At 36.1% G+C, this 16,141-nt stretch overlaps 1 non-coding gene across 1 annotated transcript; it reads right to left on the bottom strand.

Annotated features, from left to right (window-relative positions):
* Nucleotides 1-8,247: 8,247 nt before the first annotated feature.
* LOC118981064 (small nucleolar RNA SNORA24) lies at nucleotides 8,248-8,377 on the bottom strand. Its single transcript, XR_005065264.1, has one exon. It is a non-coding gene; the product is annotated as a small nucleolar RNA SNORA24 (small nucleolar RNA).
* Between the last annotated feature and the right edge of the window lie 7,764 nt (nucleotides 8,378-16,141).

A 16,141-nucleotide genomic window follows, 5' to 3' on the forward strand; every position in this document is an offset into this window, starting at 1 on the left:
AATCCCAGAGAGTCCCCAGCAGGTGGAACCCAAAGAGGCCTACTGCAAGACACATCATCATTAAAATGGCAAAATTCCGAGACAAAGAGAGAATCCTAAAGGCAGCAAAGGAGAAAAAGGAAGTGACATACAAGGGGGTCCCAATAAGGTTGGCTACTGACGTGTCAATGGAAACATTCCAAGCAAGAAGAGAATGGCAAGAAATATTCCAAGTAATGAGAAACAGAGGCCTACAACAAAGGCTACTGTACCGAGCAAGGCTCTCAATCAAGATAGAAGGACAAATAAAGAGCTTCCAAAACAAAAGAAGTCTAAAAGAATATGCTTCCACCAAACCAGCTCTACAAGAATTACTAAAAGGGCTGCTTTAAGGAAAGGAAGGAAAAGAAAGAGGCGGAGAGGAACACAGGTACATAAATGGCAATGCATAAGTACCTTTCAATAATAACCTTAAATGTAAATGGATTAAATGCACCAATTAAAAGACACAGAATAGCTGAATGTATAAAAAACCATGACCCACACATATGCTGCCTAGAAGAGACCCACCTTAGGTCAAAAGACCATCACAGACTAAAAGTGAATGGCTGGAAACAAATTTTCCAAGCAAATGGACAAGAAAAAAAAAGCTGGGGTAGCAATTCCCATATCAGACAAAATAGAGTTCAAAAAAGGGCCATAAAGAGAGACCCAGAAGGTCACTTCATATTCCTCAAGGGAATATTCCACCAAGAAGATATTAACATCATAAGTATATATGCACCCAACACAGGAACACCCAAATATATAAAGAAAATCCTAGAGGACCTCAAAAATGACATTGACAATATCACAATTATAGTAGGGGATTTTAACACCCCAGTGTCAAAAATGGACAGATCTTCCAAAGAAAATATCAAAAATGATATTGCAGCATTAAATGACAACCTAGATGAAATGGACCTCATTGATATATATATCAATAGCCCTTCATCCTAAAGAAGCTAAATACACATTCTTTACAAACCCACATGGAATATTTTCCAAGATAGATCACATGATAGGACACAAAATGAGACTCAACAAATTTAGGAAAATAGAAATCATACCAAGCATTTTCTCTGATCACAAGGGACTAAAATTGGAAACCAACCCCACAGGAAAAAAACAAAAACACCCAAAATCATGGAGACTGAATGGTATGCTATTCAACAATGAATGGGTCAAGATGGAAATCAGGGAAGAAATAAAAAAGTTTCTGGAAACAAATGAAAATGAATTCACAACAATCCAAAACTTATGGGACACAATGAAGGCAGTCCTGAGAGGGAAGTTCATAGCGATACAGGCTTACCTAAAGAAAATCGAAACATTTCAAACAAACAACCTAACCCGACGCCTCCAAGAACTTGAGGAACAACAACAGAGACAGCCCAAAGCAAGTAGAAGGAAGGAAATAACCAAGATCAGAGCAGAATTAAGTGACATAGAGACTAAAAGCGCAATTCTAAGGATCAATGAATCCAGGAGTTGTTTTTTTGAAAAGATAACAAAATAGATATACCTTTAAGTAGGCTCATCAAGAAAAAAAAAGAAAGACCCTGGCTGGTGTAGCTCAGTGGATTGTGCGAGGGCCTGCGAACCAGACAATCGCGGTTCAATTCCCAGTCAGGGCACATGCTTGGGTTGCAGGCCAGTTTCCACCAGGGGTCAGTTCCCTGCAGGGGATGCACGAGAAGCAACCATACATTGATGATTCCTTCCTCTCTCCTTCCCTTCCCCTCTAAAGATAAATAAATAAAATGTTTTAAAAAAAGAAAAAAAAAGAGAGGACCCAAATAAACACAATGAGAAATGAAAGAGGAGAGATCACAACTGATACCACAGAAATAGAAGGGATTGTAAGGAATTACTATGCAGAGCTGAATGCCAAGAAATTTGAAAACCTAGATGAAATGGACAAATTTCTAGAAATATATAATCTTCCAAAACTCAATGAAAAAGAAGCAGAAAACCTGAACAGGCCAATAACAGTAGATGAAATTGAAGAAGTAATAAAAAAACTCCCATCGCATAAAAGCCCTGGACCAGATGGCTTCACAGGAGAATTCTACAAAGCTTTTAAGGAAGAACTAACACCGATTCTTCGCAGACTATTTCAAAAAATCCAAAAGGAGGGAAAAATCCCAACTCTTTTTATGAAGCCAGCATCATCCTAATTCCAAAACCAGATAGAGACACAACAAAAAAGAAAACTTCAGGGCAATATCACTGATGAACATACATGCTAAAATCCTCAATAAAATATTACCAAATCGCATCCAACAATACATCAAAAAGATCATGCACCATGACCAAGTGGGATTCATCCCAGGGATGCAAAGATGGTTCAATATTCATAAATCAGTAAATGTAATACTCCAGATAAACAAAAGCAAAGACAAAAACCACATGGTCATATCAATAGATGGGGAAAAAGTTTTTGATAAGGTACAACACCCATTTATGATAAAGGTACTCAGCAAAGTGGGAATAGAGGGAGCATTCCTCAGTATAATAAAGGCCATATATGAAAGACCTACAGCCAACATCATACTCAATGGACAAAAACTAAAAGCTTTTCCACTAAGATTGGGAAGAAGACAAGGTTGTCCACTTTCACCACTTCTATTCAATATAGTATTGGAAGTTCTAGCCACTGCAATCAGAGAAGAAAAGGAAATAAAAGGCATCCAAATCGGAAAGGAGGAAACAAAACTGTCATTGTTTGCAGATGACATGATAGTGTACATGGAAAATCTTATAGCCTCTACCAAAAACTGCTCGAACTAATAGATGAATTTGGCAAAAGAGCGGGATACAAAGTCAATATCCAGAAACCAAAGGCATTTTTGTATACTAACAATGAAACAGCAGAGGCACAAATCAAGAAAAAAATCCCATTCAATATAGCAAAAACAAAAATAAAATATCTGGGAATAAACCTAACCAAGGAGGTTAAAGACCTGTATGCAGAAAACTACACAACACGGAAGACAGAAATCAAGGAAGACACAAACAGATGGAAACATATACCGTGTTCATGTATTGGAAGAATTAACATCATCAAAATGTTCATAGTACCCACAGCAATTTACAGATTCAATGCAATACCTGTTAAAGTGCCAATGGCATATTTCACAGACATAGAACAAACACTGCAAAAATTTATATGCAACCACAAAAGACCACCAATAGCAGCTGCAATTTTGAGAAAGAAGAACAAAGTAGGAGGGATTACAATACCTGATATCGAACTATATTACAAGGCCACTGTAATCAAAACAGGCTGGTACTGGCCTAAAAACAGACACATAGACCAATGGAATAGAAGAGAGAGTCCAGAAATAAACCCAAATCTCTACAGTCAATTAATGTTCGACAAAAGCGGCAGTAACATAAAATAGAGTAAAGATAGCCTCTTCAACAAATGGTGTTGGGAGAACTGGACAGTCACATGCAAAAAAAAAATGAAACTCGAGCACCAACTTACACCATACACCAAAATAAATTCAAGGTGGATAAAAGACTTAAATATAAGCCGGGAAACCATTAAATCCCTAGAGGAGAACATTGGCAGGAAAATCTCAGATATTCCACTCAGCAATATTTTTACTGATACGTCCCCTAAAACAAGGGACAAAACGGAAAGAATAAATGAATTGGATCTCATCAAACTTAAAAGCTTCTGCATGGCCAAGGAAAACAGTATCAAGATAAAAAGAGAAGCAACAGTTTGGGGAAACTTATTTGCCAATGACACCTCAGACAAAGGTTTAATCTCCAAAATATACAAAGAACACACACGATTCTACTCAAAGAATACGAGCAACCCAATTAAAAAATGGGCAAAGGACTTGAACAGACACTTCGCCAAGGAAGACATACAGAGGATCCAGAGACACATGAAAAGATGCTCGATATCACTAGCTATCAGAGAGATGCAAATCAAAACCGCAATGAGATACCACTTAACACCAGTCAGAATGGCTACCATGAACAAAGAAAGAAAGTGCAAGTGTTGGAGAGGTTGTGGGGAAAAGGTGACTCTAGTTCACTGTTGGTGTGATTGCAGACTGGTACAACCACCATGGAAAGCAGTATGGAATTTTCTAAGAAAACTAAAAATGGATGTGCCTTTTGACCCAGCAATTCCACTCTTAGGAGTATATCCTACGAACCCTGAAACACCAATCCAATATTACCTATGCACCCGGATGTTCATAGCGGCACAATTTACAATAGCCAAGAGTTGGAAGCAACCTAAATGCCCATCGGACGATGACTGGATCAAAAAACTATGGTACGTATACACAATGGAATTCTATGCTGCAGAAAGGAAGAAGGAGCTCCTACCCTTTGCAACATCATGGATGAACCTGGAAAGCATTATGCTGAGCGAAATAAGCCAGGCAGTGAAAGACAAATACCATATGATATCACCGTTAACAGGAATCTAAACAACAAAAGAAACAAACAGTAAAAATGTAACCAAAGACACTGAAATACAGAATGTGCTGACAGGGTCCAGAGGGGAGAGGGGAGAGAATCACAGGGGAAAAGGGGAAGGACTCACATGAATAAGTATAAGGGGCACATGGACAATAACTAAGGTGGGGAGCAGAGATGGGAGGGAGGTGGGGAGCATTGGGGGTGGGCAGGGCTGGGAATACAAGAAAGAAAACTGTACTTGAACAAGAGTTAAATAAAAAAAAACTATGGTACATATACACAATGGAATCTATGCAGCAGAGAGAAAGAAGGAGCTCCTACCTTTTGCAATAGCATGGATGGAACTGGAAAGCATTATGCTGAGTGACATAAGCCAGGCGTTGAAGGACAAATACCATATTATCTCACCTTTAACAGGAACCTAAACAACAAAACAATCAAGCAAGGAACATATAACCAAAGACACTGAAATAGAGAACAGGGGGACAGTGACCAGAGAGGAGAGGGGAGGGAATTTCATGGGAAATAGGGGAGGGATTTAGAGGAACATATATAAAGGATACATGAACAACAACTAAGATGGGTGAAAATGTGATGGAGTTGGGGGCACGAGGGTGGTGAATGGGATGGGATTAATGGACACAAAACTGTACTTGAAAAATAATTAAGTAAAAAATAAAATTAAAAAAAGGAATCAAAGGCATTTTTGTATACCAACAATGAAACATCAGAAACAGAAGTTAGGAAATAAATCCCATTTGATATAGCAACAAGAAAAATAAAACACCTAGGAATAAACTTAACTAAGGAGGTAAAAGTCATGTTCTCAGAAAACTACACAACACTGAAGAAGGAAATCAAGGAAGACAGAAAGAAATGGAAAAATATATCATGTTCATAGACTAGAAGAATTAAAATAATCAAAATGTCCATACTACCCAAAGCAATTTATAAATACAATGCAATACCTATTAATGTAGCAATGGCATATTTCACAGACATAGAACACACACTTCAAAAATGTATATAGAACCATAAACAACCTTGTATAGCTGCAGCAATTTTGAGAAAGAAGAACAAAGGAGGAGGGATCACAATACCTGATATTAAACTGTGTTACAAGGCCACTGTAATCAAAACAGCCTGGTACTGACATAAGATTAGACACATAGACCAATGAAACTAAATTAATAGCCCAGAAAGAAACCCAAATGTCTATGCTCAATTTACTTGACAAAGAGGGAAAAAGCATAAAATGGAGTAAAAAGAGCCTCTTCAACAAATGGTGGTGTGAAATGTGGACAGCTACATGAAAAAAAAATGAAACTTGATCACAAACTTGCAACATAAACAAAAATAAATTCAAGGTGGATAAAATACTTAAATATAAGTCATTACACCATAAATTCTTACCATAGAACATCAGCAGGACAATCTTTGTTATTCCATGCAGCAATATATTCACTGATATGTTTCCTAGAACAAGGTACATAAAGGGAATAATAAACAAATGGGATCTCAACAAAATAAGAATCTTCTACACAGCTAAAGAAAACAGTATTAAAATACAAAAAGAACCAACCATATGAGGAAACATATTTGTCAGTGGTACCTTAGACAAGGTTTTGATCTCCAAAATATATAAAAAACTCACATGACTCCACTCTAAGAAGGCAAGCAACCCAATTAAAAAATGGGCAAAGGACTTGAACTGACACTTCCCCAGGAGGACTTACTAAGGGCCCACATAAATATGAAATGATGTTCAGCATCGCTAGCCCACAGGGAAATGCAAATTAAAACCACATTGAGATATCACCTCATATTGGTCAGAATGGTCATCATAAACAAAGCAACAAACAACAATTGTAGGGATGGATGTCCAGAAAATGGAGCCCTAGTTCCATGTTGGTGGGATTGCAGACTGGTGCAGCCAGTATGGAAAATAGTATGGAATTTCCTCAGAAAACTAAAAATGGAACTGCCTTTTGACCCAGCAACTCCACTGGGTTATATCCTAAGAACCCTGAAACACTAATCCAAAAGAACCTATGTACCCCCATGTTTGTAGCAGAGCCATTTAAAATAGGCAATGTTGGAAGCAATCTAAGTGTCTATCAGTAAATGAATGGGTCCAAAAAGTATGGTCCATTTACACAATAGCATACTACACAGCAGAAAGAAAGAAGGAGCTTATAACCTTTGCCACAGCCAGGTTGGAACTGGAAAGCATTATGCTAAATGAAATAAGCCAGGTTGTGTAGGAACAACATGGTACGATCTCAACTTTCAGGGGAACCTAATCAATCAGATAAGCAAGCAAGCAAACTATAACCAGAGACATTGAAATTAAGAACAAAGGGACAGTAACCAGAGGGGAAGTGGGAGGGGATAATGGGGGAGGAAGGGGAAAGAGTTTTTAGGAACAACTATGAAGGATACATGGATAAAACCAACCTGGGGTGGAATCAGGTGAGAGAGGTGGGGATGGATGGATTAGTGGGCAGTGATAGGGGGGAGTAGGTAAATGCAGACAATTGTGCTTGAATAAAAATACATGATTTTTAAAAAGAAAAATACTTCAATATTTCATCCAAGTCATTGCAAAGGTTTTAAATAGCATAAGGAATATTAAATTTCAGGACACTTACCCAATACTTCATAAAAAACAGAGTTAGAGAATTTTTTATGTCTTTTCCGAGGAATCATTTCTGGCATACTACTCCCCTTTTGATTAGACTGCCAGCTAAAGAAAAAGCAATTGCAGGAGCTGATAGACTGTCTCAGTAAAAAAACCAATATATATATATATAAAATCAGTGCGCTTCCTGGATATAAACAGCAGGTGCTATGGTGACACAGAACTAAAGATTCTTATCAAAGTGTTTAGGACCTAGATGAGAGTCCAGGACTTATACACTTGAAAGAACATTAAACCATTTTAACAACTCGAGGGAGAAGGAAACTGAGAAGGACTTAAAAAAACCCCTGAAAACAGATTGAGGCAGGAGGTAGCAAGCTAATTCTCCTTCTGCATTCCTTTTTATTGTTTCTAAAATCTTCAGGGAAAGAAAAGCTCTTTGAGGAGAAAAAAATTTTAGTATGCAGATGTAATGTGCAAATGAGGTACTAGCAACTGGCACTGGCCAAGATTTACAGGGATGTAACATTATCAGATACAAAGTGAAACCACTACTGACTTTCTTTGAAAAACTGAGGAACTGTAGTTAAAAATACATAAAACTATTTATTATTATAAAGAGACTTTAAAGTTCAATCCCACCCCAAAATTTAACCTGAAAATACTTTATTTCTTTCATCTGGAAAGCCAGGATTATGTTACATTAATTAGTATTTAGGAATACAACTATTCTTTGGTTAAATTTTAAAAAATAACATGTTTTTCTTAAAAATTTTGTTTACATATTATGCACTAGAAGGTGTTATAATCCTTGATTTAATTATCAGATACGATTTAATAATTTTGTTAAAATTATATTTATACTTGCTCTTCTTTTTACCCATGCTGATATTCTTATTTGTTGTTGTAGTTCTTTTCTTGACTTTAAATATTTTTAATTACAGTTGACATACAATATTATAATAGTTTTCAGGTGTATAGCCCAGTGATTAGTCATTATATATCTTACTAAGTTATCATCCTGATAAATTTAGTACCCATCTGACACCATGCATAGTTATTACAATATTATTGACTATATTCTCTGTGCTGCACTTTACATCCCCATGACTATTCTTTTTCTTTTTTACGGTGAAGAATGTTACTTGTGCAAGTCAGAATCTGATATCAATTAAATGGTGAAAACTTTGCAGTAAACAAGAATATGCTCTTCCATGGCTAGGAGGGGAGACTGCCACAGTTGAGAGGTCTCAAAGACATGTGGACCCTATGACTATTCTTTAACAGCTAGTTTGTACTCTGCAATCCCATCACCTCTTCACCCATGCACCCAACTCTCCTCCCATCTTAAGGAGGACCTTTTAAGGTTTCTTGTAATACTGGTTTGGTGATGATGAGCTCCTTCAGCTTTTTTTTTGTTTGGAAAGGTCTTTATCAGATGTCTTTAGATTCTAAATGGTAGCACTGCTGGGTAAAGGAATCTTGGTTGTAGGCCCTTGCTTTTCATAACTTCAGATATTTCTTGCCAGTCCCACCTGCAAAGTTTCTGTTGAGAAATCAGCTGAGTCTTATGGGAACTCCCTTGTAGATAACTGTTTTCTCTTGCTGCTTTTAAGACTCGGTCTTTCTGTCTTTAATCTTTGCCATTTTAATTATGATGTGTCTTGGCGTGGACCTCATTGGGCTCAACTTGTTTGGGACTCTCTGTGCTCCCTGGTATTGTATGTCTGCTTTCCTTCAACAGGTCAGGCAGATTTTCTGTCTTTTTTTTTAAATATGGGTTTTCAATTCTTTTCTCTCTCTTCTCCTTCTGGCAACCTCATGATGCAAATGTTGGTACACTTGAAATTGTCCCAGAGGCTTCTTATACTCGCTTAATTTTTTTGGATTCTTTCTTCTCTTTGCTGTTCCGATTGTATGTTTCTGGTGTCTTATCTTCCAAATATCTGATTTGATCCTCTGCTTCATCTACTCCACTGTTGATTCCCTATAATATAGTCTTAATTTCAGTTAGTATATTCCTCATTTTTGACTGAGGAATATTTTTATGTTTTCTTTTTTGTTGTTGTTGTTCTTGCAGTTCTTAGCCTTATGTTGCAATTTCCTTTCTGTTTATACAAGATTCTTCAAGAATTATTTAAGGATAGATTTGCTAATAACAAATCCTCCTAGTCTTCTTTCACTTTATAATATTTTTAAAATATTTTTAAATTTATTTAATTATTTTTCAAGTACAGTTTTCTGTCTATTACTCCCATCCCAACCCACCCCCCGTGCTCCCCCTCCCTCCCATTTCCACCTTTCTCAGTTGTTGTCCATGTATCCTTTATATATGTTCCTCTAAATCCCTCCTCTATTTCCCATGAAATTCCCTCCCCTCTCCTCTCTGGTCACTGTCCCCCTGTTCTCTATTTCAGTGTCTTTGGTTATATTTTGCTTGCTTGTTTGTTTTGTTGTTTAGGTTCCTGTTAAAGGTGAGATCATATGGTATTTGTCCTTCAAAACCTGGCTTATTTCACACAGCATAATGCTTTCCAGTTCCATCCATGCTATTGCAAAAGGTAGGAGCTCCTTCTTTCTCTCTGCTGCATAGAATTCCATTGTGTATATGTACCATAGTTTTTTGATCCATTCATTTACTGATGGGCACCTAGGTTGCTTCCAACTCTTGGCTATTGTAAATTGTGCTGCTATGAACATTGGGGTGCATATGTTCTTTGGGATTGGTGTTTTAGGGTTCTTAGGATACAATTCTAGCAGTGGAATTGCTGGGTCAAAAGGCAGGTCCAATTTTAGTTTTCTGAAAAAATTCTATACTGTTTTCCATAATGGTTGTACCATTCCGCAATCCCAGCAACAGTGAACTAGAGTCCCCTTTCCCCACACCCTCTCCAACATTTGTTGTTTATTACTTTGTTTATGATAGCCATTCTCACCAGTGTAATCACTTTATAATTTTTAATGTGCCCTTCTTGTCAGAAGGAGATTTTGGTCAAATATGAAATTCACAGTTGACAATATTTTCTTTGCAGAACTTGAAAGAAAGTGTTATATCCTCTTGTGTTTATGGCTTTAGATGATGATTACATCATTATTTGTGTTCTATAAAAATGCTGACTGCTATAAAGTTTCTTTGTCTTTTTTATTTCAGAAATTTAAATATGTTGTTATATTATGGTCTGGATTTCGTGGAATTTATTATATTTTGATTTCACTCATTTTCTTACAACTGTGGGTTTCTTTCTTTATTTCTTCTTTCTTGTTATATTTTCCTCTTCTTTGGGAACTTTTAGCCAGTATTTCATCAAACTTTTTTTACTCCATCCTCTCACCTTTCTTTTGGACTCCCATGATACAAATTACTTGTTTTATTATTGTTCTACAGATTTATGAGACTGAATTTACTTTTTACAGGCTATTTTTCTCTCTCTCTCTGTTGTTCAGACTGGGTAGATTCTATTTGTTAAACCTTAAGTTCACTGATTCCATTCTATGAAAATTCTACTTCACTGTTGAGCCAATATAGTCAGTTTTTTTTTTAAATTTCAGCAATTGCTTATTGTAAATTTAATTGTGGACCCCCCAATTTAGGTGCTTCGATCCTCAATGTGACTGTGCTTGGAGATAGGGGCCTTATAGAGTATATTAAGGTTAAATGAGATTTGAAGTTGGGGTCCTTTTCTGTTGGAACTGGTGTCCTTATGAAAGGACAGAGGGACGCCAGAAGTCGCTTTCTTCTGAGTTTGCACAGAGGAAAGTTCACATGAGCAAACAATGTATGATGACAGCCATTTGCAAGCCAGGAAGAGAACTTTCACCAGAAATGGATGTTCTGGCACCTAGGTTTTGGAATTCTAGCCTTAAAAACTATGTAATAAAACTGATTTTTGTTGTTTAAGTCACCCAGCATGTGACATTTTGTTATGGCAGCAAGAGCAGGCTAATGCATTGAATTTTAACGTTTTATAATTTCCATTTGGAACTTTATACCTTCTATTTATCTCCTGAGATTGGTTGAGTATAGTCTAAGAGTAGCACAGTATTATCTACCCCTACACCACCTGGCCTTGTTTAGTCTCCTTGACACTGGATGTGTCTAGAGATTCAGCTCCTCACTAGACTCTGATGGAAACAGGTGTACTGAAGAGCCCTGACTCACACTGACATGCTGGTTAGGGGTAAATTTGAGTTCACTATTGTGCTTTTCTGCATGCTTCTTTTCATCAGAGTTAATAGAGGTTCTTTTACTTTTTCTATGAGACATTCACAGAATTTTTATTAATACATGCCATTTGTACTTACAAAAATTAAATCTTCAAGATGTATTATGAAGTCCCCATTTGTAAAAGTTGAAGTAATTTATCTTTCAAAATGTATGTAAAATTTCAATATTTATATGCTCTTACCCATAACATTAAGGTTAAACTAGGTGAGGAAGTACTCATTAAATATATATGTTTGTGTATGTGCAGAACTACAATCACTCCAGAACTTGGCCTGGGGAAGTTGCTCAGGAAAGTTAGAAAGAGAAAATCGACAGATCAAGGAAGAGATATATTGTTTGGAATTAGTAATAGTTTATATCATATTATATAAATAATAACTGGAGGTTTGTTTTGTTATGTTCAAAGTAGACAAGTTAACACTGGCATATACTATAAAATATATAAATGTAACATCAGCTTGTTACTTGCACATAGTATGTTATTAACAATTGTTTGCCAAATACAAATGATTATAGACATTGACCTTTGGGAAATAACATTGGTAATGGATTGCATTAAATCATTCTGCTAGGGCTGCTTGATATAGACATTATCGCAGAGGCATTGAAAAAATGTTATTGTTCAAGTACAGTTGTCTCCATTTCTCTCCCACTACACCTCCCTCACCCCATCCATCCATGCCTTCCAGCCACAATCCCCCATTGGCTTTTTCTATGTATATTATATAGTTGTTCCTTGATGACCCTTCTCTATTTTCCCTTATTATCACTTTCCCCCTTCCATCTAGTTACCGTCAGTTTGTTCTTTATTTCAAATGTCTCTTGTTGTATTTCACTTGCTTGTTTTGTTGATTAGGTTCCACTTATAGGGGAGATTATACGATATTTGTGTTTTACCACCTGGATTATTTGACTTAGCATAATGCACTCCAGTTTGATCCAGGTTATTGTTAAGGGTAGGTGCTAATTTTTTTCTGGATAGTATTCCATTGTGTAAATGTATCACAGTTTTTTTATCCACTCATTTACTGATGGGCACCAAGGCTGCTTCCAGCATTTGGCTATTGTAAATTGTGCTACTATGAACACTGCGATGCATAGGTTCTTTTGAATTGGTGTTTCAGGATCCTAGGGTATAACACCAGCATTGGAATTGCTAGGTCAAAAGGCAATTAATTACATTTTTAGTTTTTGATTCCATACTGTTTTTCACAGAGGCTGCACCAGTTTGCATCCCACCAAAAATGCAGTAGGGTTAACTTTCCTCCACAACCTTGCCAGTACTTATTGTTGATTTGTTTATGACGGCCATTCTGACCTGTGTGAAGTGATATCACATTGTGGTTTTAATGTGGATCTTTCTGATGGCTACTGATTCTGAGCTTCCTTTCATATGGTGCTAGTTTCTCTATATGTCCCCCTTGAAGAAGTGTCTGTTCAGGACCTTTGCTCATTTTTTAAATGGATTGTCTACCTGGAGTGGAGTCATATGAGTCCTTATATATTTTGGAGATCAAATCCTTGTCTGAGGTGTCATTGGCAAATATATTTTCCCATACACTTGATTCTCTTTTAATTTTAATGCTATTTTCTTTAGCCACAAAAAGCCTTTTTATTTTGATGAGGTCTCATTTGTTTATTCTTTCCTTCATGTCCTTTGTTCTGGGAGAAGTATTCGTAAAAATATTGGTGTGTGGAATATCTGAAATTTTCCTGCCTATGTTCTCCTGTAGGAATTTATGGTGTCATGACTTATATTGATGTCTTTTATCCACCTTGAGTTTATTTTTGTGTATGGTATAAGTTGGTGGTCGAGTTTGACTGTTTTGCATGTAGCTGTCCAGATCTCCCAACACCATTGATTAAAGAGGCTCTTTTTTCTCCATTTAATGCTTTTTCCCTCTTTGTTGAATATTAACTGACCATACAGACATGGGTTTATTTCTAGGTTCTCTATTATGTTCCATTGATCTATGTGTCTGTTCTTATTCCAGTATCAGACTTTTTGGATTACTGTGGCCTTGTAAAATTCTTTAATGTTAGGCATGGTGATCCCACCTATTTTGTTCTTCATCAAAATTGCTGCATGTATTTCGGGTCATTTATGGTTCCATACAAATTTTGAAATGTTTGTTCGATATCTGTGGAATATACGATTGGATTTTAATAGGAATTGCATTGAATCTATAAATTGCTTTGGGTAGTATGGACATTTTGATGATGTTAATCCTTCCAATCCATGAATATAGTATGTGCTTCCATTTATTTGTGTCTTCCTTAATTTCTTTTTTCATTGTGGTGTAGTTTTCTGAGTGAAAGTCTTTTACCTCCTTGGTTAGGTTTATTCCTAGGTATTTTATTGTTCTTGTTGCTATATCAAATGGGATTCTCCCCTCCCCGACTTTTGTTTCTGATATTTCACTGTTGTAATACAAAAAAAATGCCTTCTCTTTCTGAATATTGACTTTGTATTCTATTATTTTGCCAAATTCACTTATTAGGTCCATCAGTTTTTTTTTTGTTTTCTTTTTGTTTTTGGTGGAGTCTATAAGGTTTTCTATGTATACTGTCATGTCATCTGCAAACGATGACAGTTCTACTTTCTCCTTTCCAACTTCTATGCTTTTTATTTCTTATTTTTGTCTAATTTTTGTGACTAGGACTTCAAATACTATGTCGAATGGAAGTGGTGATAGCATATATTCTTGTCTCATTCCTGATCTTAGTGGGAATGATTTTAGCTTTTGCCCATGAGCATGATGTTGGTGTAGTTCTCTCATTTATGGCCTCTATTATGTCAAGGGATGCTCTCTCTATTTCCACTTTGATGAGTGTTTGTATCATATATGGGTGTTGTACCTTATCAAATATTTCTTTTTCATATATTGGTATGATTATGTGTTTGTTTCTTTCTTTTTGTTTATATGATGTATTATGTTTATTGGTTTGCAAATATTGTGGCATCCTTGCATCACTGGGATTAATCCCACTTGACCATGGTGTATAATTGTTTTAATGTATTGCTGGATGCAGTTTGCCAACATTTTGTTGAGGATTTTGACATCTATGCTCATAAGGTATAATGGCCTGAAATTTTTTTCTTTATTGTGTCTTTATCTGGTTTTGGGTTTAGGGGGATGCTGTCTTCATAAAAAAGTTTGGGAGTTTTCCATTGTCTTGGATTTTTTGAAAGAGACTCGCAAGGATAGGGGTTATATCTTCATCAAGTGTTTTGTAAAATTCTCCTGTGAAACAATCTGATCTAGAGTTTTTGTGTGCTGGGAGTTTTTTGATGCTTCAACTGCTTCAACTTCATCATCTCTTATTTGTTTGTTCAGGCTGCCTGCTTGTTCTTCATTCAGTTTTGAAGGATTATATTTTCTAGGAATTTGTCCACTTCACCTAGGTTTTCAAATTTTTTGGCATACAGTTCTTCATAGTAATTTTTAAAATCCTTTGTATTTCCATGGTATCAGTTATAATCTCTCCTCTTTAATTTCTGATTGTGTTTATATTGGTCCTTTCTCTACTTTTCTTGATGACTCTGCTTAACAGCTGTTATTTTGCGTATCTTTTTAAAGAACACACTCCGGGATTTATTGATCTCTAAAATTGTTTCTTTAGTTTCTATTTTCTTTAATTCTGCTCTGATTTTGGTTATTTTCTTCCTTCTACTTTCTCTGGGCTGTCTTTGTTGTTTTTCCTTCAGTTCTTGTAGGTGTAGGGTTAGATTATTTATTTGATATGTTTCTATCTTTTTAAAGGAAGGCCTGTATCACTATGAACTTCCCTCTCAGGACTGCCTTTGCTGTGTCCCATAAGTTTTGGGTTGTTTTGAGTTTATTTTCATTGTTTCCAGGAACTTTTTGATTTCTTTCTTGATCTCATTCTTAACCCATTCACTGTTTACTAGCATGCCGTTCAATTTCCATGAGTTCGAGAGTTTTTGCGATTTTACCTTGGGGTTGGTTTCTAGTTTTAGTTCCTTGTGGTCTGAGAAGATGTTTGATATGATTTCAGTTTTCTTGATATTGTTGAGGCTTCTTTGTGTCCTATCATGTGGGCTATCTTTGAAAATGTCTCGTGTGCATTTGAAAAAATGTGTTTTTGCTTCTTTGGGATGAGAGATTCTATATGTATCACTTAAGGCCATTTCTTTCTAGGGTATTATTAATGTTGTAGTATCCTTCTTGATGTTTTGTTTGGAAGGGCTAGCCATCTCTGAATTGTGTTGCTGTCTATATGTTTCTTCATTTCTTCCAATACTTTCCTTACATAATTGGGTGTCCCTATGTTGGGTGCATATATATTTATAATGTATATCTTCTTGATGTATTCTTCCTTTGAGTATTATGAAGTGTCTTTCTGGGTCTCTTTTTGTGGCCATTGTTTTGAAGTCTATTTTTCAGACTTAAGTATTGCTATCCTGGCTTTTTTTTTTCTCACCACATTTTTATGGATATTTGTATCCAGCACTTTACTTTCAGTCTGAGTAGGTCTTTTAACCTGAGGTGGGTCTCTTGTAAGCAGGATATGTGTCAGTTATATTTTCTTATCCATTCTGCTACCCTATGCCTTTTTTACTGGAGCATTTAATTAATTTACATTTAAGGTTATTTTTTAATATTTTATTTTAATTGTTGTTCAAGTACAGTTTTCTGTTTGTTATTTTTACTCCCATCCCAGTCCACTCACACAGCCCTCCTCACCTCACTTCCATTTCCATTCCCATTCCAAGTTTTTCTCCATGTGTCCTTTATACTTGTACCTGCAAACCCATCCCCTTCCCCCCTGAAATTTCTTCC

The sequence above is a fragment of the Sturnira hondurensis genome, unplaced genomic scaffold, assembly GCF_014824575.4.
Source record: "Sturnira hondurensis isolate 20B ecotype Veracruz unplaced genomic scaffold, ASM1482457v3 Scaffold0023451, whole genome shotgun sequence".
Classification (NCBI taxonomy): domain Eukaryota; kingdom Metazoa; phylum Chordata; class Mammalia; order Chiroptera; family Phyllostomidae; genus Sturnira; species Sturnira hondurensis.